Source organism: Rhinoderma darwinii, chromosome 7 (genome assembly GCF_050947455.1).
Source record: "Rhinoderma darwinii isolate aRhiDar2 chromosome 7, aRhiDar2.hap1, whole genome shotgun sequence".
NCBI lineage: Eukaryota > Metazoa > Chordata > Amphibia > Anura > Rhinodermatidae > Rhinoderma > Rhinoderma darwinii.
This window is the reverse complement of record NC_134693.1, coordinates 54,840,015-54,864,019: the sequence shown is the minus strand read 5'-3', so window position 1 is coordinate 54,864,019 and position 24,005 is coordinate 54,840,015. Positions and strand designations below refer to the sequence as shown.

At 39.5% G+C, this 24,005-nt stretch overlaps 1 long non-coding RNA gene across 1 annotated transcript in view; it reads left to right on the top strand.

Annotated features, from left to right (window-relative positions):
- Positions 1-22,130, top strand: part of LOC142657192 (uncharacterized) — a 69,037-nt gene extending 46,907 nt beyond the window's left edge. Inside the window, exon 3 of the long non-coding RNA XR_012849838.1 lies at positions 22,046-22,130. This is a non-coding gene — a long non-coding RNA (uncharacterized LOC142657192). The remainder of the gene's footprint in view (positions 1-22,045) is intronic.
- Positions 22,131-24,005: the final 1,875 nt, after the last annotated feature.

Here is a 24,005-nt window from a genome sequence, read left to right as displayed (position 1 = left end):
GTGAGGTCAGGGGCAACCCCAGAGCCGGAGTCCCAGAGCTCAAGTAGAGCTCTTCCTGGGACTCCAGCTCTGCTCCTGATATCACTGTACATATATGGACAGTGATGTCAGGGGATACCCCAGGGCCGGAGTCCTGGGCAGAGCGCTACTAGCGCTCTGCCTGGGACTCCAGCTCTGCTCCTGACATCACTGTCCATATATGGACAGTGATGTCAGTGGCTTCCATAGCTGGAGTCCTGGAGCACAGCTGCTTCCAGCACTCTGACTGGGATTCCAGCTCTGCTCCTGACATCACTGTCCATATATGGACAGTGATGTCAGGGGCTTCCTCAGAGCAGGAGTCCCTGAACAGAGCGCTTTTACTCTGCTCTGGGACTCCAGCTCTGGAAAGCCCCAGGCATCACTGTCCATGTATGGACAGAAACGTCAGGGGCTTCGTCTTTCACCGGCGCAATCCTCCTGCGGCCTACCATTTCCTCTCCCGAGGGAGCTACGGTGCCCCGAGGGCCGCAGATGACAGCCTTAGGGGCCACATGCTATGCGCACCTATTTTTTGAAGTCTATAAAGAAACAGAGTGAACGCTTACAGCTGCTGTCTTTAAATCCCTCTGGGTATATAGAAAAGAAGGGATACAGCGAGGGAGAAACAATGTTGATCCACTTTAAATCATAGCAGAGAAGTAATATTCTGTTTGAGAACAGCATCCCCTAAAAAACTCCACTGCACAGATAGAGGTTGTTTTTATCTGATTATTAATGTAATTATTATGTGTGATAAGTGGAAATGAGAAGTTAATATTCCCTGAGGAGGAGAGGTTCGGTTTCATTTTTAGATAATACATTTTGGAAAAGGAAGTTGCAGGTCATTCATGTATGCATGTATGCATGTGTGTATATATTTAGAGATAAGTATGTGTATATGTAAATATGCAGTAGCGTAACTTGAAGCTACTAAGCCCCAATACAATATCTGTAACGGCGTCCCCCAACTATCTGTGTCGGTGTATAGTTGTGTATATATCTGCATAGTCCCGGGGTAAAACATTGGGGTTGATTTAAAAAGGATGTCTTTCCAGTCTTTATCAGATAATAGCTGTCACTGTGTCATTGCCTTCGGTTCTTTCAGTGCTGCAAACAATCACACCTGAACTTTATAAAGGGAAATGGCTATGTTCAAGACAGTTCAACAAAGTCACATACTTTTTATATAATTGCCTCTAGATGTAGAACATTTTACAGTACTCATGCAACTTTTTCCTGCTTACTTACAAAGGCAGCAATTTCCAAAATTGGTAACTGATCATTACGCGGTTCTGGTCAGTACATGAAAGAATAGAGATCTGTCTTATAAACTGACACTTGTTATCTTTACCAGCCACAGCCTAAAATAATGGTGGTGCTTCCTTGTATTAATGTGGCACCACCTGTTGGCTGGCATGACACATTGGGGGTCATGTACTTTATCAATGCCATTACAGCAGTTTCCTGGTGTATCAGCAAGAACGTATGTATGAAGGTGCCCCTCAACTAGTTTGTGTCAGTGAGACATTTGTCATCGTTCTTTAATGAGAGTTATTGGCTGCTTTGGTCTGGGGTAAGGTTATGGTTTGTTTGTAAAAATATTTCATACAATAACGTAAGTTTTGCACGCTCCACGTGAAATGCAAACTCAAAAGTTAGTCTACAGTTAAATGTCAAGTAGATGTCATGTAGCAGCAGGTATACGCTAAAAAAAAATTATTAAAGGATTAGCGACTACCTTATATGGGTATCTATGTAAATGCCAGTCTTTTTGTAAAATAGATTATACTGATATTTAGCATTTGTAATTTAAGTCATACAATAAAAAGATGTTGTGTTCTTGATCTTATGGGATAGCTCCTAAACTTTTTTATATGATAAACATTTGTGATAGCTGTATAATATAATTCGACTGTATGACTACGAAATAACGAAAGAACACATCTTTGTGTTCTTTCTGAAACTCTACTCCTAAAAACAATTGACTTTAGAGAGGTATTATAGTATAACCTGAAGGGGTTTTTACACAACAACAAGATCAACCAAAAATATTCAACCAATGAAGTCCACACCTAATGTGGGAACAGGGCCATGTATTCCTGTTTGTGCTTGCACTGCCAGCACTGTAGTTACAGAATCAGTGAGGGTGCTCGGCTGTTTTCATAACTTCCATAGACTGTAATGAAATATAAGAGTATGCCTGCACATGTGACAACTTTCAGTCCTCTCCTACTGATTCTAATCCCAACAAATAGGGACACCAAACTCAATTTTCGTGATTGTGGCATTCCCAGTGGTCATGTACCCACCAATCAAACATTTATGGCATATCCAGGAATTTGGGCCCAAGGAGTTGAGGGAGCGGAAGTGGGCAGCTTGTTCATATACCACTCGTCAGTGTAGGCAGCTGCATGGGTGAGCAGTATACAGTATATAGAGTCCGTGTGCTAAAAAGGGGTTGTCCAGTCCCTAAAAATATATGGCCTATCCTCAGGATAGGCCATCAGTAGCTGATGGGTCGAGGTCTGACTCCCGGGACCACGACCCATCAGCTATTGATGGCCTATCCTGAGGATAGGCTATCAATTTTTAGGGACTGGAAAACCCCTTTTTGTTTGTCATAGGTGATCATTAACGATTAGCATTATGTTTAAGAGACTAAAATAATAATTTATGACCGAAGGAAATTTGTTCCATTAGTTGTAACCTTTTTAAGTCATGTTCTAAATTTTTCCTGGTCATTTCTGTTTAAATGCTAGCCGTAATCAGTTATCATATAAGAAAACGCACATGTAGCAATACATCAAAATAATTTTAATTTGATCTTTGCAGATGTCTTGTAATGTATGCAAGTTACATCCAGCATTCCGATTGTGAAAAACAGATTTAGCTGTCAGAACAGGGGCAGATTGTTACATGTAGTTTCATCCTAATTCTATACAACTATCTGCATTTTACTGTGAATTCAGTAAGGCCCTGTTCATACTTAGTTTTTTGAAGGTAGAAAAAATCTGACACAAAATTCTTTTAAGTATTTTGAGGCAGACTTTGAACTGCCTGCACGTATTTTTCAGCGTTTTTCCGTGGTGGGCAAAAAACTCAGCAAAAGACACACAGAAACTGGTGCCGCAGCTTTTTTTTCTGCCTCCCATTGATTCAATGGGAAGTCAGAGGCGGAAACAGTGGTGAGAAATGATATGCCACTTTTTTTCCCACAAGCCGCCAAAAGCGGACAGGGAAAAAAACGTCTGTGCCTCCGTTTGAAATCAATGCGCGGGGGGGGGGGCGATTTCAGACGTTCTTGGCGCTGATGCCAACACTGTTTCCGCGTCAAAATCAGTGACAAAAAAAACTCTGTATGTTCACATGTAGTTTTCTCAGGCGTATTTTTGAGTGTAAACGCCTTGGAAATACACTAGGTGTATTTTTAAGCTGCTGAATTCAAAAAACGCCTCGTAAAAAAAAAGCCTCGTGAAAAGAAGTAGCATGGCACTATATAAATAACGGGGGAGGAATCTTCCAGCTCACCAATCCTATGTCCGAGCCCGGACAGTGCACGGATCCTCGTGGCGGCACACGATGAAGATCAAAGCAGAAAAAGAGAAACTTGATCCAGCGCTGGGTAGAAAAGGAAGTAATATTCCAACTTTATTCCAAATAAATTAAAACGTCTATATACAAAGGGGTGGATGCATCAGATAGCAGGCCTACACGTTTCAGACAAATCACTTGTCCTTACTCATGGCGTATTGCAATTAAAAGAAGCTTCAAATGAAAAAAAGCTCTATTTTCGGCTTCATAAACGCCTTGAAATCAGAGGCTGTTTTCCCTTGAAAACAGCTCGGTAATTTTTAGCCACTTCTTTTTGTACGTGTGAACATGCCCTCACGCTACCATGCTGAGAAGATCTGAGTATTATGATGATTTCGTGCACTACTACATAGCAGGGATTTTCTATAGGATTAGAACAATTCCTTTATGCCATTGATCGGAGTTTGGGGGCCATTCATCCCTGTAGAGATGATCTAAAACATGTTAGTTCACTTGTTCATCTCAGATAATAAATGAGAAAAACAGTTTATAAATTCAAAAGTAAACACTCACCCATCAATATATAGATTTTTTTTGGTGGCATTAATTAACCTATATTCACTTATTTTTATTTACCATTGATAGAACATGAGCAGACACGTTTTCTCTCCATTGATCCTGCTCTTGTTCTATAAGCCATATAATAAAAATGTAGTCATTTGTTCGGAGGGAACCTCATTACCGGTTATGAGCATGACCTCTTGTTATAGCAGTTCTTGAGTGAAATTCATACTATCCTCCCACTATTCTTCTGCCCTATACCCAGCAAATTCCAGGGATGCACGATAATCCGCTCATTTAAAAAACCCTAAATATTCCAGCAGCTTCGTTAGCAACTGAAATCCTTCTTTCCTTTGATATATTGTGGAAAGTGGTTTTCTGATGTTCCTGACATGCTGTACCAAAGCCTTCAATAATGAACTGATCTTATCGCCCTGTCAGATTGGGCTGCCTGTTCAGCACCCGCCCCCCTCCATTCCTGATCCTCTTCCCAATTAATCCCATACGCCCCTCTCAGAACATTATCTGACTGCTTGCAGCGAGAAAGCTGGTTTTATCTCATGAATGCAGTTCCACTTCATAATATATTCACTGGGAAAAGAGCTGGGTGGAATTTTGAAGAGGGGATGCATTGTTCGTTAAAAAGACAAAAAACGGTTATAGGATTAATTTCAAGCATAAAAATTGAAATGAACACATATAATTATTGAAGTCCGTCATTACTCAATTAGAGGGGCTCATTTAAATGTATTTATAAAATAGCAAATGCCATATACCTCTGTGGATATGAGAGAATGTACTTTGCTTTTGTATCATAACTTGCAAGAATGAAACAGAATATCGAAATTCCTTTTTTTTTTTAGCTACTTAAAAATCCTAATTTGGCATGATCACATGGATACTGATATCACACATAATAAACCACATAAATCATTTAACAGACTTTAACATACAGCACTATTAGGGCACGTGGCAGAATTTTTCCGCTGCAAATGTTGGTGCAGATTCAGGGCAATTACGCAACGAATCTGCACCAACATTTGCATATTTGACAGGTAATTCAGACGTTGCAGATATCACAGTGGACTTGTCACAGATTTCAGTTTTTGCAATGCAAATGCTGAAATCCGCAGTGACATTCTCCTTCTTCCCCGCAACGTAATGAGCGTGCTGCAGAGGGGAAATTCTGCACCGCAGCCTGATTTTCGCACAGTTATTTTCTGCAACGTCTGAACTAAGTTTCCTAAAAATGTATAGAAACAAATGTAAAAAACGGCTGCTGCAGGATTCTACTGTGCAATGTCCGCAGCGGAATTCGACAGCAATTCCGCCACGTGTGAATGTGCCCTTAGGGTATGTCCCCAAAGGCAGGAGACACTGCATCATTTCTGCAACTGAAAATCTACAGCCAAATCTCAAAACAACGCAGGTAAATCAGTCTCAGAAATCTGCAGCAAATAGTGCTGCTGAAATGTAATGTAGATGCAGAAATGATTGGGAATTTTACGGAGCGGTTTTAGCTGCGGATTTATTGTCAAGTATTGATTATAGTCAATTTTATGTGCACTTGTGGATTTTCTACGGTTTTTACAGCATTTCCGCAGCATAAATGCTGTACAAATCGCAACAAAACCCAACTCACCTATTTTAGTGCGGAATTTATGCTCCCCATTTAAAGGGGTATTCCCATCTTAATGATCAATCTCCATGTCTTCCTTAATGTAAATATAAGCATCTTTGTAGATACCTTTTTATTTTTTAATGATGCAGAATTTGCCATATATTTCATGCTGTACAACACATGTTTCCTTCTTTGTTTGCCGTCACCTATGGATACTGCCACTGCCGGGATCCAGCAGCGGTGGCCGCGCTTACTCAGTTTCCTCTGTGTATCTTTCTTGATTCTTGCCGGGTCTCGAGTGCGCGCATAGATTGCGCTTGTGCACTAGCTCCTAGCCTGGCCACCTCTTTCTCTTTCTATGTAAATCAATTAGACGGCTCCAGGGCATGCACACTTCCCTGGAGCCGTTCAATCGCTTTCTACTTATCACCTGACTGCAGAGGATATGGCGGCATTATCTATGTATGAAGTATGTGGCATTATCTGTATGTATAGTAAATGGCAGTAACATTTCTGTGTGCAGTATAGTGGGATTATTTGTGTACATAATATAGCACCACTATTTATATCCATAGTTTATGGCTGGGGGAGAGAGGGGGGCCCAAGCTGAACTTTTGCACCAGAGCCCCTTAGTCTTTACCTACACCTATGCCAATGATCTTACTGAAGATCGAATTGGGTTGCTATTTAAAGCCCAGCAAAATCTATCCTCACTCCTGTACCTAACAGCCTCAATGCCCTTGGATTATATTAACATGGTCATGTTCTTTAGACGGACCAGCTAAACTGTTTCCATAACTCCTATAGACTTCAATAGAGAGATTACACACTTATGACTATTTCTCCATTTAGTTTGCTCCTGTATACAGTATATCTGCTGCCTCGGCTTGCAGAACTATAGTTAGAGGTATGTCCCCCATCTATCAGACATTCATGGCATATTTTGAGGCATAATATGAATGTATTATAGAAGTCAATAATGTGTCAGTTAAAATTAATTAGGTTCACATTATAAAACATTTTTCCAAAAGTGAGAGTTGACTGACTTGTTAAAAGATTTATTTGTCAATTTTCATGCACCTGATCGTATTACGTCTCTGTTTTGTACAGACATGTAATTGATATACCATAGAGGGCATGACCAATCTACTGTACCGCCGTATGCGTCCGATTACATGGCACACTCTGTGCGTATGGAGTGTGATGGAGCCTGTGCGGCAATGCATGGAAGATGTACGGCTCGGTACTGTCGTACAAACTCTGTGCACAGGGCTCTGCCTTGTGCATGAGCCCCTAAAACTAATAAACCTGAATAAACCATACGCTTTGACCATACAGTAGGACCTCCTATCTCTAAAATGGAACCACCCTAATATAAACCCATACAATAATGCAGAAAATGACTCATTTTTAAAGGTCCTCCTGATGCTTTGTATTCTGGGTTCTCTTCCCCACCTTAAGCCTTATCATTTTTTGCCACTATATAAACACTACTTGTAAGTGACAGAATACATATAGTAGTACTTGTCCAGCCCTTGTTCTCTGCCAGCTCCCGCTGCTGCTGTTTGGGAAATCAGATAAACTGAGCTAGGGTTGAGGTTCTTCTTTCCATAATGACACGTGGCTTTGCTTTCTCAAATCTGCAGCCAAGACCATAGCCGCAGGATGAACACTCAACGACTTTGTCTAGAAGAGAATTGCACTGCTGCAATAGACCTAGGATTAATATGCCCGGAAAAATATGGCTACATATACAGTTTTTTTCATAGAATTGCTCCGTATATAACTCATGTAAAGTACATGTGGCACATTGTACTTTTTTCTCTCAATGAATATTATCTGTGATCGCTTGCAAATTATTATAATCATAACTATCATGATAAGATTACAAGATATTCTCTTCTGACTATACTGTTAAATTCTGTTACTTTTTAAATTGCCATTGCACTATTTTTCCAAAAATGACGTGTAGATGAGTCCACGGGGCCTCCGTATCCCTAAATGAGCCTATGGTGTGGAGCTTGTAGAGTTGTTGACCACTCATTGATAAAGCTTTAACATTTCTAATCGAGTTTTAAGAAAGAGATCATTAACAGTCTGAGTCAGAGAGGTTTGGACTTGCCCACCAGAGTACCAAAGGAGCCTCCAATGGGCCCCGGTTCTGACACAATAATAGGACCCTATAGATCCACCAAAATACAAGTTCATTTGAAGTTGTCAAATAGCTTATTAGTTGATATGTGAAATGATAAAAGCTAAATTGGCAAAAGCAAACATGGGAGTAAGACAGGAGATTTTGAACTTTACTAAACCGGTGTTCATGGCACAGCCAGCTACAACAGGAAAAATAACACTTTTCAATATGATAAGCACAGTACTTCAACACGGCTCAGGCAGGTGGATGGCTAGCTCACACTTTGTCGCAGAAAGAACCAGAATCCCTAATACAAGGACTGGTTTGGCAATTGCAGGCCTAGTAGGCAGCAAATGGCTGTACTGTACTTATTGGCTTACAGACACACATGGGATGGCTCCTGCCCGTACCTGCCACTGCTCACATGACACACACCATGGGGGGCTCCTGCCATTCACCCGCAACAGTCTCCAGGACCACAGACTTAGCAGCTCCACCATACTCTCCTAGCAGCTCTCCACAGCTCATTATCAGCAGGTCTCTTTTTTTAGCCAGTTTCCTCCTCTTACATCCAAACACAGAACAGAGGTTGGCTGCAACACGGCCGTTTTATAGAATATGCACTGTACCCCGTAGCCTCATGCGGCGTAGCCACGCTGTGATGTTCTAGCACTGTTATGACGTGGCATTGCAGTCAAAGTAGCGCCAGGGCTGTACATCCTGGCACAAAACTATTTAGAACAGCCAGCGTTACAATGCAATTGAAATATACATCAGCACAAAATAAATACAATAGGCCGGAAAGACCACTCCTCCTCCACCTAGGGGTTGAAAACATAGAAAATATAGCATAAGAGCAAATGCTAAAGGGACAGTGGATAAATAAACATACCATACTTTGGCATATATACACATATACAAATACGGCAGTAAAGTCCCCTTTAAGATTTCTCCCCCACACCCTCACAGACCCAAGGTAGCCCGTCTGATGTTGTTAACAGACATCACTGAATTGTATTAGACCAAACCTTAAGAAGGTGATACAGAATCAGAACAAAAAAAAAATAATGATTTCCAAAAGAAAGTGTCAACATAAACTATGCTTTATATTTCAGAAACTTTCATTGTCTAGGTCTAGGACTAGGACAGACAGTGGCAGTTTTCTTTTTGTCCGGTCCCCCAAGAGCATCAGGTACAGTATGAGCAGACAAATTGACAGGGGTGTAGTTGTAGGGGATGCAGATCTAGCAGTTGAACCCGGTTTCTGGTACCTGAGAACATGCAGGTATATATACGGGTGTAGCCATCTTGATCTTGACTTTGATAACTTTCTGCAGCGTAATATCACACAACAAAATCCATTGAAAAGTCATTGAAAAAGTCAAGATAAAGGATCTTGCCACTGTGCATTTAATGCGTTAAAAGTCAAGATGAAGACGGCTACATCTGTATCACATGATAGGCCCAGTTACAGATTTTGCATTGGAGCCAAGGATCTTCAAGTTAAACCCCTGCAAATTAATTAATAGACAAATTAATATCATTTCTGTAATGAATGACAGGATAAGGGTTAAGTAACCTTTCCTTTAAAATTCCTAAATACCTTGCTGTGGGAAACTGGAATTTTAACATTTGCTTTTTCTTAGGAAATAAAAAAAAACTTTTGCCAAGTTTCTAAAATGTAACACAAAGAGCCTATTTACAGAGTCTTAAAATATACACCCAGGCTTCTGACCCAGTAGGGAGCTTCCCTTGTAGCTAGCTTTTTGGCCTGCATGTGTAAACTTAAATAGGGGCAGGACGCACTTGTGAGAAATTAGTAGCGCCTGTGTCTAAACTAAAATAACATTTAAAATATAACCTTCAACCACGTAGTCATTTTGTGTAGCTGACATGGCACATTTGAAGATAAAAGTGACATCCATTGCTTTTATTGAAGAAAACCAGAGACACATTATCTTCAGGGCTCCACTGTTATTTAGTTATGTCTCTGATATATAGGGGATTTCATATTATTCCTTTAATTTAATTTACATATACATGTCAACATCCAGGCTAAGTCAGAGCACAGAACAATGACTACATTATGACTACAAGATGTGGCAATGGCTTCTAAGAAAAAAACCTTTTTAATACCATCGTTAAAGCGCGCACATTAACATAAACATGTTTTATATATCATTTCAGTATGTTGTGTAATATATATATATAGTGAAACCTCTTCAATAGACCTACTCTTTGAGAAGATCACTCCTTTATCTAGACCAGATTTTCTGTGGCAGATTTTCAATTCCCTTATATCTTATGTATATTGGCCTCTTCTTTCAGAGGACCACCCCTCTAGAAGACCATTTTTTTGAGGTCCTCTCAAAGAGATTTCCCTGTATACCATACAATGTTTATCATCTATATAAGCATAGCCGTTTTAACACATTGGTGGGACCAGTGCACAGGTTTTTTATGAGCGGGCCCACCTCCAGAACCTTTTGTTCATTGTCATCTGATGTCCACATAGTCAATTGGGGATCATAAAAAAATTACATCTATTTAGGGACAATTTTTTTTATTGGTTTTGACTCAGAGGTGACATCCTCCTAGATTAAAGTTGTTCACTTTCCCTTCTCTACTTGGCAAAGCCACATGCATGGACCTTGTGAGGCACTTTATTCTCCTTTAGAAGCATTAATTCTGCTTAATATAGCATGCAATGAAACATGCCATTTTGTCAAATGCCAGGAGAACATTACCTGCCTGACTGCATTGTGATATTGTGCCAAGTTTGGTAGAGGAGGGATAATGCTATGGTGATGTCTTTCAGGGGTGGGCCAAGGCCTCTTAGTTCCAGTGAAGAAAAATCTTAATGATTCAGCATACCAATACATTTTGGACATTTTATGCTTATAACTTTGTGGGAACAATTTAAGAGAGACCTTTTTATGTTCCAGAATGGCTGTGCCCTAGTGCACTAAGCAAGGTCCGTAAAGGAATGGTTGGGTGAGTTCGATGTGGAAGAACTTGACTGTCCCGCACAGAGCCGTGACCACAACCCCATCGAACACCTTTGAGGTGTTTGACCTCACAAATGCTCTTCTGGATGAATGGGCAAAAATGTATACAGACACACTCCAAAATCTTGTAGAAAGCCTTCCCGGAAGACTGGAAGCTGTTTTAGCAGCAAAGTGGGGACCAACTCAATATTAATGCCGATGGATTTAGAATGGGATGTCACCAAAGCTCCTGTAGGTGTGGGTGTTCCAGTACTTTTGTTCATATAGTGTATGTATTCTTGACACAAGTCAGGTCATTCAGCACCAAGGCTGAATTTTGAGATCTGCCCATATGGGAGTACATTAAGTTTTATGATGTATAAAATCAACTGTTCCTTTGTTCATATGTCCTCATCCTATCGTACGTGTGAAGGAGCACAATACACTCTCCTATTATTGAAGCTGATGATGAAGAATAGTTATCTTTTTTTGTTTTACCTTATATAAACCAGTCATTGGGCAGTCAGCCAAGATCAGGCTGAAAGGACCCCTTTCTGTCTTTGTACAGACAAAAATAGCTAGGAATTACACTGTGACCACAACTTTCTAGTGCCAAGATTAACTCAGCAACTTAAACCTACTTCAATGTATACTCAGTATATCAAGCTGCATGCACAGTGTTTATAAAATTGAAGATAAAAGTACTGCCCAAAAGCAAAGCATTTCTTGTTAATATTTTACAAATATGCTTATTTTTGAAAAGTTTTTCATTTACAAGACAAGGGAAACACTGATTGTATTATTATTCAGTCCATGTGGTTTTATCTCATGAAATCTTTAGAATTAAATGTATACAATCCCTTCACTGAAAATGTCCTTCAAATTGAATGCCCTGGATGAAGGAAAGCCTAGCTATGTATTGGAGCCACAATGTATTGCGTTCAAAATTGGCAATGTTCATCAGTGGTTCAATAAATTGTGATATCAGCTAAAAGGGGTTATTCCACAAATGCATTAAGTCTGGGTTCCCACGGTTTGGATACGCTGCGTAAAAGTATGCAGTATATCCAACCTAGAAACCAAATTGTGCTGCAGTTTTTCGGGTGGAATCTCTGCTGCGGAAACCAGCATTTACCCTGGGCCGCTGCCTTGCATTTAGACCTCGTGGGATGATGCTGCAGCTTGTGCGACCGCTGAAGTCTGTGATTGGCTGTGATTGGCTGCTATGACAATGGCCGGACTGTGAGTATAGACTTTTTTATTAACTTTACACAGAAAAAAAGTTTTATTTGTTTCTCGTTTATTATTTTTGTCGCTTAATCACAGCGTTTCCGCCGCAAAACTCGCAACACTTGCTACTTGAAATGAAAAAGAAGGAATTTCACAGCACTCATCATTCAGTTAAAATACTTCTTTAATAAAGTAAGAAAAGGCAAAAGAGCGAAAAATAGGTGCTGTGACATGTGGTGCTCCAAGATACGGAGCAGGGCCAGTCTATTTTTCACTGTTTTGACATTGCATTTTGGAGGACTATTATCTTTCATTGACCAGAGCACGCTCATTTAAGGCCAATATGGAGACGAGTTCCGAATCACCAGATGATATGCCGGAGCAGGGCCGGTCTATTTTTCACTCTATTGACATTGCATTTTGGTGGACTATTATCTTTCATTGACCAGAGCACGCTCATTTAAGGCCAATATGGAGACGAGTACCGAATCACCAGATGATATCCCGGAGCAGTGCCGGTCTATTTTTCACTCTATTGACATTGCATTTTGGTGGACTATTATCTTTCATTGACCAGAGCACGCTCATTTAAGGCCAATATGGAGACGAGATCCGAATCACCAGATGATATGCCGGAGCAGTGCCGGTCTATTTTTCACTCTATTGACATTGCATTTTGGTGGACTATTATCTTTCATTGACCAGAGCACGCTCATTTAAGGCCAATATGGAGACGAGATCCGAATCACCAGATGATATGCCGGAGCAGTGCTGGTCTATTTTTCGCTCTTTTGCCTTTTCTATTTGTTGCGTGTGTTACATACCCTTTGAATTCGATGGCTAAAGCCTGCAAATGGAGAGTAACAAATCCACAGCATAAATTGACATGGTGTGGATTTAAGTTCCTCATCGCAGGTCAATTTATGAACGAGCAGGCTATCCAGTCATCAGTCAATGCTTGTAGAGGTGAAACTGATCACACGAAAATGCTGGGCAGAGATCAGGAGCCCGCACTATTTCTGCTGCAACATTGTGGAGGGAGACAGGATTGCACAGCTGTGGCTACAGGGGCAGGGTAAAAATAAGATACAACAGAGGATCACTGTGAAATGGGGAATTGGAGATCTTGCTGTGGGTCATGTGATCTAGCGCAGCTCCCCACCTACAAGACCATGCAGGAACTGTGGCGACTATGGAATGACAAGATATGTAAAATATCAAGATAAAGAATATTTTCAAATGAAAACATGTATAAAATATTTATGTCACATATTTAAGTGCATATGAAAAGTTTTGCACTAAAATGGATTTGTGGGATAACCCCTTTAATACAGTGTATACATTCTTTCATATAGGAAACCTTCCACTACACCATATAGTATCATTTTTAAATAACCACACTATATGGATTAAACCTTTCTATTCCCTACAGTGGAGATGGTTTTCTCATGCTATTCACATGCTACAATCGTAGTGACAATGGTGACCAAGATATTTAAGAAGGTCAAATTATTCTTTTAGCGGATGAGACACTTTTCAATCAAATTAATTATGTTTTTCTTTTTGTTTGTTTTTTTCCTTGCGGGGAAAGGATGGGGTCTGAATTGGAAGACGGAAGGATCCTGAATATAGTATTTAAAAATCATGTCGCTTTTTTTATTGCTGTCTTTGAAACTCAATAGAGAAATGTTTAATGCGTACCTTTTTTTTTTTTAGTAAATATCCAATTTTCCTTAAAAGATGACACATAGTTATGAGATATCCTCCTTATTATCTCAGGGGTGAGAAACAAGACCTTCTGAAATCGAAACTGTGCAATCCTTGTTTCCCCAGATGGCAGAGGTCAGGGGATGGTCAGTCACCAGATATTTGAGATTGAAATAGGATCTGCCAACAAAAATCATATGTCTACGGCTAGCTTTAAACTAACCACCTCTGCTAAAATAAAAAAACTTACGTGCCAACTATCCATAGAAGCCATATAGTTCCTAAAATCTGAACTAAAAGCTCCACACCATGTGGAAAAATGTATTCATGTTTTCACACCAGTTTTCTGTAGTAACTACTTTGAAGAATATGGCGTCTGAGTCAAAGGCCATATTTAAGAAGAGTTGAAAAATAACTTCAGGTCTGAATGTACAGAGCGCCAGTCTTTATAACTCAACCACAATATGTTAAATACCCTCATAACATTCTACTGTATCTTATTATTCACAACACCTATGGCACATTTAGGGTAACCCTTATAAATAATATTTTGTCTCAAGATATCTGTGGCCAACGCTTAACACGTTCATAGGGCTCCATTAGCCAAACAGAGGCCAAAAATGTGTCCTTTTGCCCTTCGTCAGGCTGGTATACATAAGTAGAATTTTTTTTATGTAGAATGAAATAGCGTAGCAGACTATGCTTTTCCTTCCTGCCAGGTCCCATATGTTTTTTTTAACATGGCAGTCGATGGATGACATATGCTGCCGTATGGCATACATCACATGCATTTGTTTAATGAATACATCATGGGCTTATTAATAGCCTTTCATGAGTTATCCCTTAAATGGATACCATTATATTCTACGGGTGACGGATCGGTTAAAACGGAACACTAAAAGTGGCATCCGTTACCCATAGACTATAATGGTGTCAGTTTAACAAACACATAATGAACTCTCATGACCCCTGTTTACAAAGTATTGGTTTAACAGATCTATGGTGACACATATGTCGGGAGCTTTTTCCTGACGTATATATGTTAAACGTCGGCAAAGAACGTGATGTGAACATAGCCTAAGATGGTAAGTATAGAGTTAGAAACCAAATCTGCTTGGAAATCTTATGCTCTGGTACAGTTACAATATATTATGCTTGTATATGTTAGCTTAATATAAGGTTTACAGGCATTTACCACTAATAAATTTTATTATTTCTGGTGTCAATAGGACTTGTCTTATATCAATGAAGATATTTCGGATCTTCAGTGATTGAAAAGTGGCTTGGATGGCTCAAGTGATCTAGTTATATATCATTCCTCCATACACTCATATTAACAATGCTGGCCTAGGCCGAATCATTTCATTCAACAGGGATTCATTGGGACAGTAGAGCAGGCATCAATACTTTGGCTCAAATGTAGCATAAAATATCTTTAGACTAATTAAGTAAACATTTAATTGATTTAGACCTGCAGAATTATATTACCATAAGCAGATCAAATTTCATAAAACCACAGCTATAACCATTGGTTGCAACAGAATCCATTTGTCTACAATCGAGAATTGATATTTGCAAATAGAAGCATCCTAAATGAGATCCAGATGATGATTGGAACCTTTCTTTCTTTCTTTCTTTCTTTCTTTCTTTCTTTCTTTCTTTCTTTCTGTCTTTCTTTCTTTCTTTCTTTCTGTCTTTCTTTCTTTCTTTCTGTCTTCCTTCCTTTCTATGTTATATACCGGCATGTTTGCTGTATACATTTACGAAACCCAACTGTCTAACCATCATTAAGTTTTGTTGGCCTACAGCCATGCCTGGCCTTGTCCTGTCCTTGGTTACCCTGTCGGTAGACATCTGTCTGATAATCTAGTTAGGAATGCAGCTGTTTATATGGAGTCCATATGCGTTCTTTTCACACGGTTCATAGAATTTCAACCGTTGCTCTAAATCTACTGAACTGAAGAGCAGATGTTTCCTGCCTAACGTCATAGCATATTTAATATGGATCTAAAATCCTGCCTGAATTCATTGCACACATCTCATAAGCACAGGTGATGTAGTAAAATATACCAACTCAACGGGTTCAGAATACTGTCCTTGGTTCATGGTTTCAAACCCACATGTCTATACAATCAGATTAGTTTATTTCCAGTACTGTTGATATCCCTTGGGCACTTAAACAAACATTTAGAAAATTACCCAGTGAAATCTGTTGACTTATATAGGTGGATATGTTCTGTTGTTTGCCTTAGATAGGCATTAATATTAACTTGAAACCTGCTTCATTCTCTATATAAAGTATTTTTAAAATGGGTAGACAATGAACGAGTTTTTCACTAAAAGAGAAATTTTATAAAAATGTGATTGACGATCAGTAATCCTGGGAACAATAGGTTTTCCATTGCTCAATAGAAAGATGGTAGAACATACATGGTCACTCACCATGAAAGAGAACTACAGAAAAAGATAGAGTAAGAGAAAGCAGGTATTGAAGATTCAATAATTGAATTGAAATAATTTAATAATAGTAATAATAATAATTTATTATTATTATTATTACTATATTAAATCACAATGCAATGTATGCCTGTGACGTATACCATACAGTGGCATTTATCCCCTATAGGTTTCCATGTTAAAAAAATGTATACTGTGCCATAACGTATATCAGCCTGACGGAGAACAAAAGGACACTCTTATGTACACGTTTAGCGTTGAGCCGGCTTATACATCAAATACAGTGATGTGAAGGGGACCTTAGAACAGTTTGTTCCTTAAATGGTAGGGACGGAAACCGGTAATGTTCTATAATCTATAAAATATCAGTAAAAACATTAACACATTAATGTCGATAGTGTTCAGCTGAAAATAATGGTCGCTATATTGTCAAAGAATGCATAGAAAAAACAAGAAAAAAAACGAACTACAAGGACCCCAAATTTTATATTTACAAATTGTTTTAATGTCCATATAATTTATATTCTTTCTTGTGGTACGTCTCTGGAAAAAAGTGGATTTGCCATATACTCAAAGCATGAGTAAATTTAGGTCAGAGGAAAGAATTCCTGCAGAAACATCGCTTTTCTGCTCCAGTTCCCTCACTCGGCCACTGGACGCAGAGCTAATGCCGTCACTTAAATTATGTCCTTTCCATCATCGCCGGTACATAGGCCACCGGAGACATAGCGCAGAGACAGCAAAAGTCCCCGCGGGTGTGTGAGGGGGAGGGAAGCATTTCCTCGCCTCCTAACCCTGACAATGCGCATTAGGATTCCTGTAACTGTAGAGAGAAATTTCATGTACGTTTTCACCCCAACGCTTACGGCAAACAAAGCGCTTGGTTTATTTATATCATGTTCTCCCCCTCTCTGCTCAGCCCCATCATATGATGCAGTACATGGAAGAGCAATTAACATAACACACTGTATACAGTATATGCATATTTGTGCATGTTTTGTTTTATTCAAATAAGGATGGCGTATGTAAAAACTAGGGAAGACGAAAAGTGGAGTGGTTGCCCATATCAGCCAATCAGAATTCCAGCTTACATTTTACCAGTTCAGGTTAGAAAATCAATGATGTGATCTGATTGGTTGCTACACCTCAATTTTTTTATTTTTCCCTTCCTTGGTCCATTTTTTTATTTATAATAAGCAACTTCAGATGAGGTTGTCTGGACCTCAATATGTCCTGGTTTGGCATGGCGTGCTATCATATGTCAGGAGCTTGACCGAAGGACGATTGTCTGTTACTCTGATCTGCCGGTCAGACCTTGGGAGTTACATAAATGAAATGTTGATTTTTGGGTAATTTTATATCATTAGATCCTGATAAAACAGGAGTTCTTGGTCAAAAGCGATGAATACTAGTGGACCGTAACATAAAGAAAATACTGACAGTTGGAAAATATTAGAGTGCACTGGATTCTAGGTCTGGCTAATGTAAGCAGTCTTTATGTCTTTGGCAAACATGGCAATGATTTAGTCCTAGACTTTACATCCTAATTGTAAGTGGCTGTTTAAATAAGGTAATGGGTGCAGCTCAGGCCTGTAAGTTTAGGAATTTAAGTGTTTTTCAGTTTTTTTTCCACCTAATACGTTGCACTTCTGGTTCTCTTGGTTTTTAACCCAGAGTAGATCTGCTGCTTTATTTCAAGAATCAGGTCAATGTTAATCCCTTGTATGATTTAGAGCTCAAAATGAGGAGGGCGCCCACTTTAATCTAGAGATTATTGCTGTAAACTGTAACACCGAACATATACTATGTACATTAATTTATGTATCTTATGTATATTTTTTAGTACTTATTCCAGGAAACACCTCCTGCTATATGCAACCACTAATATAATATCTGGTATTTTATATGCTGATACTTTTAACAATTATTCTTGCAGATTTCACCTCTTCTTATTATCCTTAGTACTGATGCCTGCGCCTGTAGGTTGCATAGGCAGAATGGAAACTCCCTTCCAGCATAGCGAGAATTTCAAGGAAATGTCCCCCATTGCGGAGATTTCTTGTGAATTACACCCCTCAATGACCATTATTATTTTGGCTTTTATTAGCGAGCATTCCTTTTCGTTTTCATCGTCGCTTTCCAAGAGTCATCATTTTTTTATTTTTCCGTCAATGTTTTTTTGGGTACGTATGACATATTGATTAACTTTTATAAACTTTTTTTTTGGGGGGGGGGGAATTCCACCATTTTTTTTGGCATATCAAATTTATGCCACCTACCGTGTTTTTTTTTATGCTTTACTACTTTTGCTCAATAAAAACACTTTTACCAATATTACAAAAGCCATAACTTTTGTATTTTTCCATCGATATAGCCACATGTGGGTGTGTTTTTTTGCTGTGTAGTTTTCATCGGTACCATGTTGGGGTACATGAGTCTCATTGATTAACTTTTATTTCACTTTTGGGGGGAAATAGAAAAAAAGCAGTTCTGCTGTTTTCTGCATTTTGTTTTGTACAGTGTTCATGATGTGGTTTAAATATCATGTTAACGTTATTGTTCGGGTCGTTATGATCGCGGCGATAGCATATATGTATATTTTAGATTTTTGTTTATACTTTTACAAAATAAAAACACTTTTTTTAAGAAAAAATGGTTTTATTTTACTTTTTTACTGTGCACTTAATTTATAAACTTTTTTTTAACTACATGTAATAATTTTATCCTCTCCCTCTAGGGGACTTCACAATGTGATTTTCTGATCGCAGGTATAATCCTTTGTCATACTCAGTATATTAAACCATTACTGCCTGTCAGCGCAAATCTGACAGGCAGTCTATTAGGACATGCCTCAGTCACGGCCTAATAGGCATACAGTCATGGCAGGTCTGGGGGACTTTTGTAGGAGCCCGGCTCCCACGGCCTCCCCTCGGCGGCTGGCGACCGTGTTTGTGGCTGCCGATGGGTAAAATAGGAACCCTCTCTGTCAAACCGCTTAAATGCTGCAGTCGATATTGATCATGGCATTTAAGCAGTTAAACTGGTGGGATTTCTCTGATCCCGGCCTTTTAAGCGGTAACCAGGCAGTCAGTCAGCTTCTGTGCCCGTGCGATCACCATCACAAATATGCACGTTGGGATGCGAGAAGGGGAGCCTTCCTGTGATGTACACATACACGAAAATGCAGAGAGGGGTAAAATAACCTGCAGATGCTTCTCAGTAGCTGTCACCTCAAACAGAACTTTGCCTTGTGCCATTCCTCCTGGAAATGTATGAATAAATACACAACTGGGCATTACTATATATCTTGTCAACAGGTAATTTTATCACTCTGACACTGTCAATTCTGATCAGACAGTATTAACATTGTGGAGGGACACACCGCTTGACAAGGAGAATGGTAGTGAACAGTTGTCAATGAATTCATACATTTCCAGGAGGAATAACAGAGTAACGACACAATGCAAAGTTCTAAGAAATAACGCCCAGAATTGTTATTTCATGGGGTATACAGGTATTTACTGAGACAGACATGTCAGGGGAGCTGGCAGGTCCTCTTTTACGGAGACTGTATTAATAATTACTATAACAGTTAACTAAAGCTGGGTATAATTAAGTTTAGAAGAATTATGAGTGATAGTAGTAGCAATTCTGAAGGATCTGTAAGGCTAGGACTTGGTCACGTAATTTTACAGGGATCATTGCAGGACCAGGAGTCGCTGTGGAGTCCTAGTCCTAAACTACTAAGTATGCCACCAAACGTTTTGTATAACAATTCATAGATAATGGGTGGTCCAGAGTCAGGTTTTTTGTTTGGATCATAACACTTTGCCGTTTTTAATGAGAAAACCTGCCACAGTAGGAGCGCAAGGATGTAGGAAACTTAAATGTTTAAATGGCAAGCTGGAAAATTAATGTGGGACATATCAACTCTTTACCAACTGAAATGCAGATATTGTAACAAAAGGACAACTTGTGTGTGGCATCAAACGAATCAAAAACCAGCGCCATTCTTATAAAACATATTACATTTTAAATGAATTATTCATTGTTAATTAAGCCTCAATGACTGTTTTTTTTTTCTAAATAATTTAGTATATAACGTTCTAGTATTCCTTTTTATTTCTGCTGAAAGAAATATTCCAGGCAAAATGTAAATTTGCCTACATTCTAGCTGATACCCCCACCCCGACTGACTTACTTCTTCCAGTAGGTCTGTCCAGGAGATCTACATGATCTGTCCTCTTAGGGTACGGACACACACAGTGTAAACACTGCGGATTTTCCGCAACGGATTAATTGTGGAAAGTCCGCAGCCTATTATAGTAGCAGCAGTGTGGGTGAGATTTCAACAAATCTCGTCCCCCACTCTGCGGAAAAATGCAGCCAAAAAAAACTGCACATAAATTGACCTGCGGTGTGGTTTCTTCTACCGCCGCATGTAAATTAATGCTGCGAAATCGCAGCTCTTCTGTTGCAAGTTTTCCCCATTGAATTCAATGGGGTGCATAGACCCGCAACAAAGTGGAGTGTGTTACGACATTTGAGGAGGAATCACAGCGACTCCGCCGAAAAAATCGCAAGTAAGAAAAAAACCAATAAAGTTATACTTACCCAGAGTTCCCTGCTTCTCCAGTCTGGGTTCCTGGGATGACGTTTCATCCCATGTGACCGCTGCAGCCAATCACAGGTTGCAGCAGTCACATGGCCTGCAACGTCATCACAGGAGGCCAAACTATGCACAGAGAAGAGGGAGGGGGTAAGTATGAATGTTTGACGCAGCGTATCTACCCTGAACACGCTGTGTGTTTTCCTACCCTTAAAGCTGAATTCAGTCATGGCGCATTTTTAGGTCATGGATTTGGCCACAGTAAATCTGCTGGAAAATCCACATGTTTTACATCCTGATTTTGAAGTAGATTTGTCAGGGATTTCATCCTTTGCATTGCTAAAATCTGTGGTGTAAAAATATGCTACGTGTGAATCCAGCCTTTATTCTCTGCACTGTTTCTGTATTAAATTAGAGTTTGGGTAGTGGGCACACTCCCCTGAGATCAGTGCCGAGTGCTGCTGAAGGAGGCACCGAGTCAGGGGGAAGACTGGAAACAAGGGGTGAGAGAAGTGGCAAAACTCTGTGGAAACACCATTAGCCTGGAATCACACATTCGGTTTTGATGCCGTTTTTGGTAAAGTTTTTGATCCAGTTTCTTTTTTTTTAACCAAAATTCAAAACAGGATTCATTTTATGCTTATTTTAATGTTCTACTGGGTTCAGGAGAATAATTTTTTTTTTTTAAAACTTCAGCCTGAGCTACTTCCAATGAATGGTGGGGCTCAACAATCATCATGTTTGGACTGGCGAGGCTCCAGTAGAAAAAGATTGAGAAGCCCCGTCCTAGAAGAACATTCCAATAATACCGCAAGACAGCCAAGGAAATTCCTTCCAGTTCTCCCATTAGCAGGATAGATTTAGTTTCTGACAACCTATAGTCTATGTCCCTTTCTCTGACTATAGGCTGCTGATAGGAAGTTTGGAAGAATTCCCTGTAGTCCTGCATCTGTATTCATGGAATAATAAGACTATGTGATGGAACTGCTGTTTAGGCAAATTCCTAATACATTAGTTCACCACAGGTAAAATATTACATTAGACATTTCTGATTTTCCTGATATATTCCTCTGTTCACACATGACGATGGTGAGATCATCGTAGAAATGACAGAATTTCTCTGCTCTACAGATTTTTTATACTAACAAATATAAATGTCTTTCTTCTCGCTGTGTTTTTTTCTGCAGATCATCCATCTTGATGGCTTGCCAGCTGTTCTGTGGGCTCACTGATTACTCATCCTTCTGTAATTACCTCAGCCGACTACAGGGTATCAATTAAATAAATCTTTCAGCAAGTCTTGGGAATGGGTTAATCCTGGAGTCTAGCGCACAAAGGATATACAAAACATATTTCTATGTCTGTCGAAAATATATCATTTGGATCATAAGTGCTTGCATTGGACACGATTCAGTGGCAGCGAGCGTTTATTTGGATACAGTTCAAGTTAATGGATGCCATATGCCTGTCTTGATGAACATTCAACGCTGTCGGTGAGTTTGGTATATGAAGGCAAACCATCGATCGTTGACTGTACATCACGGCAAGACTGATGACTGCTCTTCTTAACGTTTTTCCATATGGATTCCAGACATCCAACAAACCAATATTTATATGTGTTTTAACAGTTTACATTGTTTTTGGAAAACTGTACTTTTTGTCTTGGTAATGCCTAATTATTTATCAACTGATAGTAAAGTAATTATAATGAACTTATGATATATATGACCGAGTGCAAAACATAGATTGTGTGTGCTAAAGGCAGAATTAATATGGTACTACTTAAAGAAGTTGTTTCATGCAGACAATTTATTTGACAACTTCAGAAACCCCCGGTGATCAGCTGGTATTTCTGTGGTGAGAATGCGGCCACCGCGTGGACGGGCCGTGTCGCTTTTTGTTAAAGGGTAACTAAACTTTCAGAAAACTTCTGACATGTCACAGTGATGTTTTGATCGGTGGGGGTCTGAGCACTGAGACCCCCACCGATCGCTAAAACAAAGCGCAGAAATGCTCCGGTGAGCCCTCAGCTGCTTGGTTTCTGATCGGCCTTTTTCAGAAAGCTTATGTAACGGTGTACGGACTCAATAGAAAGAATATACACCGTTATATCGTCTTTCCGAGAAAAGCCCATCAGAAACCAAGCGGCTCAGCGCTCACCCGAGCGCTTATGCTGCTTCGTTTTAGCGATCGGTGGGGGTCTCGGTGCTCGGACCCCCACCAATCCAAACTTCTGATGTGTCACTTTGAAATATCAGAAGTTTTCTTAAAGTTTATTTAGCCTTTATCAGTTATAGTATCTGGCTCATAAAGGAGTGGACCCAAGGGGGGTACCCCAACTGTGACATCAATAAACTCTAATAGGGCATATGGACAGAGGTTGACTTAATAAGACAACCCTTTTCATATGAATACTTTGTTAGTGCATTAGAAGTGATTTTATATTATTAAATTAGAAGAGATTTTATATTATTAATATACCATCTGTTAAACCTCTGCCCTGTTTGTCTCTTGTTTGTGAGGTACGACTAAGAATTAGAAAGCGACAGATGGTAATTAACATTAGCATACCTGGAATAGTCACATATGATGTATTATGGGATTCACCTTCATAATGCTGTAATGTAAAACAAATCACTGTATGCCTTCTACGTTAGTATATGATTTAGGTGTTTTTTTCCACAACTAACTAGATTCATGTTACAAGATTTAATGTAGGGTTGGCTGATTGTTCTAACCCATTAGAAAGCAATCCTCTAAAAGTCCCCCAGTTTTCAGGCTGTATTTCCTCACAAGTATGTCCCTATTGTGTTTTTTACCCTTTTAGGCCTAAGATTTGGATAAAAAAAATTAACGAAGAAACCAAATGGAAGGTCACAATTAACATTCATTGCTGTCGGTGGGTTGAGTTAAAGGATAAGCTCGCTGAACGATGAATGCAACTGTGTCCCCTTTTATACAGTAGATGCGATTTCTCGTATGGATTATGGATTCAAAGATCTGGATCCCAAAGACCTGACCTACATTAATAATTCTATGAAATTAAGAACTCTCTGACACGCACACACACGCACACACACGCGCACACACGCACACACACGCGCACACACGCACACACACACACACACATATATATATTGTGCAAAT